Source organism: Taudactylus pleione, unplaced genomic scaffold, assembly GCF_031769625.1.
Source record: "Taudactylus pleione unplaced genomic scaffold, aTauple2 ptg000967l, whole genome shotgun sequence".
Taxonomy (NCBI): Eukaryota; Metazoa; Chordata; class Amphibia; order Anura; family Myobatrachidae; genus Taudactylus; species Taudactylus pleione.
The window spans coordinates 6,267,501-6,270,000 of NW_028285368.1; the positions used below are offsets into that span (position 1 = coordinate 6,267,501).

At 36.9% G+C, this 2,500-nt stretch overlaps 2 non-coding genes and 10 pseudogenes across 2 annotated transcripts in view; all 12 read left to right on the top strand.

Moving 5' to 3' along the window:
* Positions 1 to 24, top strand: part of LOC148458083 (5S ribosomal RNA) — a 119-nt gene extending 95 nt beyond the window's left edge. Inside the window, exon 1 of the ribosomal RNA XR_015873576.1 lies at positions 1 to 24. This exon is cut by the window's left edge and continues 95 nt beyond it. This is a non-coding gene — a ribosomal RNA (5S ribosomal RNA).
* A 116-nt stretch (positions 25 to 140) lies between these two features.
* On the top strand, positions 141 to 259 carry LOC148458084 (5S ribosomal RNA; annotated as a pseudogene).
* A 115-nt stretch (positions 260 to 374) lies between these two features.
* LOC148458085 (5S ribosomal RNA) lies at positions 375 to 493 on the top strand (annotated as a pseudogene).
* Positions 494 to 609: 116 nt separating this feature from the next.
* On the top strand, positions 610 to 728 carry LOC148458086 (5S ribosomal RNA; annotated as a pseudogene).
* A 116-nt stretch (positions 729 to 844) lies between these two features.
* On the top strand, positions 845 to 963 carry LOC148458087 (5S ribosomal RNA; annotated as a pseudogene).
* A 115-nt stretch (positions 964 to 1,078) lies between these two features.
* Positions 1,079 to 1,197, top strand: LOC148458088 (5S ribosomal RNA; annotated as a pseudogene).
* A 116-nt stretch (positions 1,198 to 1,313) lies between these two features.
* On the top strand, positions 1,314 to 1,432 carry LOC148458089 (5S ribosomal RNA; annotated as a pseudogene).
* Positions 1,433 to 1,548: 116 nt separating this feature from the next.
* LOC148458090 (5S ribosomal RNA) lies at positions 1,549 to 1,667 on the top strand. The gene has a single exon (XR_015873577.1). It is a non-coding gene; the product is annotated as a 5S ribosomal RNA (ribosomal RNA).
* A 116-nt stretch (positions 1,668 to 1,783) lies between these two features.
* LOC148458091 (5S ribosomal RNA) lies at positions 1,784 to 1,902 on the top strand (annotated as a pseudogene).
* A 115-nt stretch (positions 1,903 to 2,017) lies between these two features.
* Positions 2,018 to 2,136, top strand: LOC148458092 (5S ribosomal RNA; annotated as a pseudogene).
* A 116-nt stretch (positions 2,137 to 2,252) lies between these two features.
* LOC148458093 (5S ribosomal RNA) lies at positions 2,253 to 2,371 on the top strand (annotated as a pseudogene).
* A 115-nt stretch (positions 2,372 to 2,486) lies between these two features.
* LOC148458094 (5S ribosomal RNA) overlaps positions 2,487 to 2,500 on the top strand; it is a 119-nt pseudogene continuing 105 nt past the window's right edge.

Genomic DNA, 2,500 nt, shown 5'->3' on the forward strand with positions numbered 1-2,500 from the left:
TGGGAATACCAGGTGCTGTAGGTATTTTTATGCAGCCATAACATTCTTTTCTATTACATTTTACATTTAATTTTTTCAACTTATCAATGAATTTACTTGAGTAAAGAAGTAAAAGAGGTCTAAAGTTAATGTATTTGAGCACCTACAGCCAAACCACACTGGACATGCCCAATCTCGTCTGATCTTGGAAACTATGCAGTGTTGGGCCTGGTTAGTACTTGGATGGGAGACCACCTGGGAATACCAGGAGCTGTAGGTAATTTTATACTGCCATAACATTCTTTTCTGTTACATTTTACATTTCATTTTTAAACTTAGCAATGAATTTACTTGAGTTAAGAAGTAAAAGAGGTCTATATTTAAAGCTTTTGAGCACCTACAGCCAAACCACACTGGACATACCCAATCTTGTCTGATCTTGGAAGCTATGCAGTGTTGGGCCTGGTTAGTACTTGGATGGGAGACCACCTGGGAATACCTGATGCTGTAGGTAATTTTATACTAACATAACATTCTTTTCTATTACATTTTACATTTAATTTTTTCAACTTATCAATGAATATACTTGAGTTAAGAAGTAAAAGAGGTCTAAAGTTAATGTTTTTGAGCGCCTACAGCCAAACCACACTGGACATGCCCAATCTCGTCTGATCTTGGAAGCTATGCAGTGTTGGGCCTGGTTAGTATTTGAATGGGAGACCACCTGGGGATACCAGGTGCTGTAGGTAATTTTATACTGCCATAACATTCTTTTCTATTAAATTTTACATTTAATTTTTTCAACTTATCAATGAATTTACTTGAGTTAAGAAGTAAAAGAGGTCTAAAGTTAATATTTTTGAGCACCTACAGTCAAACCACACTGGACATGCCCAATCTCATCTTATCTTGGAAGCTATGCAGTGTTGGGCCTGGTTAGTACTTGGATGGGAGACCACCTGGGAATACCAGGTGCTGTAGGTAATTTTATACAGCCATAACATTCTTTTCTATTACATTTTACATTTAATTTTTTCAACTTATCAATGAATTTACTTGAGTTAAGAAGTAATAGAGGTCTAAATTAAAACTTTTGAGCACCTACAGCCAAACCACACTGGACATGCCCAATCTCGTCTGATCTTGGAAGCTATGCATTGTTGGGCCTGGTTTGTACTTGGATGGGAAACCACCTGGGAATACCAGGTGCTGTAGGTAATTTTATACAGCCAAAACATTCTTTTCTATTACATTTTACATTTAATTTTTTCAACTTATCAATGAATTTACTTGAGTTAAGAAGTAAAAGAGGGCTAAAGTTAATGTTTTTGAGCACCTACAGTCAAACCACACTGGACATGCCCAATCTTTTCTGATCTTGGAAGCTATGCAGTGTTGGGCCTGGTTAGTACTTGGATGGGAGACCACCTGGGAAAACCAGGTGCTGTAGGTAATTTTATACTGCCAAAACATTCTTTTCTATTACATTTTACATTTCATTTTTTCAACTTATCAATGAATTTACATGAGTTAAGAAGTAATCGAAGTCTAAATTTAATGTTTTTGAGCACCTACAGCCAAACCACACTGGACATGCCCAATCTCGTCTGATCTTGGAAGCTATGCAGTGTTGGGCCTGGTTAGTACTAGGTTGGGAGACCACCTGGGAATACCAGGTGCTGTAGGTAATTTTATACAGCCATAACATTCTTTTCTATTACATTTTACATTAAATTTTTTCAACTTATCAATGAATTTACTTGAGTTAAGAAGTAAAAGAGTTCTAAAGTTAATGTTTTTGAGCACTTACAGCCAAACCACACTGGACATGCCCAAGCTCGTCTGATCTTGGAAGCTATGCAGTGTTGGGCCAGGTTAGTACTTGGATGGGAGACCACCTGGGAATACCAGGAGCTGTAGGTAATTTTATACTGCCATAACATTATTTTCTGTTACATTTTACATTTCATTTTTAAACTTATCAATGAATTTACTTGAGTTAAGAAGTAAAAGAGGTCTAAAGTTAAAGTTTTTGAGCACCTAAAGCCAAACCACACTGGACATGCCCAATCTCGTCTGATCTTGGTAGCTATGCAGTGTTGGGCCTGGTTAGAACTTGGATGGGAGACCACCTGGGAATACCAGATGCTGTAGGTAATTTTATACTGCCATAACATTCATTTCTATTACATTTTACATTTAATTTTTTCAACTTATCAATGAATTTACTTGAGTTAAGAAGTAATAGATGTCTAAAGTTAAAGGTTCTGAGCACCTACAGCCAAACCACACTGGACATGCCCAATCTCGTCTGATCTTGGAAGCTATGCAGTGTTGGGCTTGGTTAGTACTTGGATGGGAGACCACCTGGGAATACCAGGAGCTGTAGGTAATTTTATACTGCCATAACATTCTTTTCTATTACATTTTACATTTCATTTTTCAACTTATCATTGAATTTACTTGAGTTAAGAAGTAAAAGAGGTCTAAAGTTAAGGGTTTTGAGCACCTACAGCCAAAC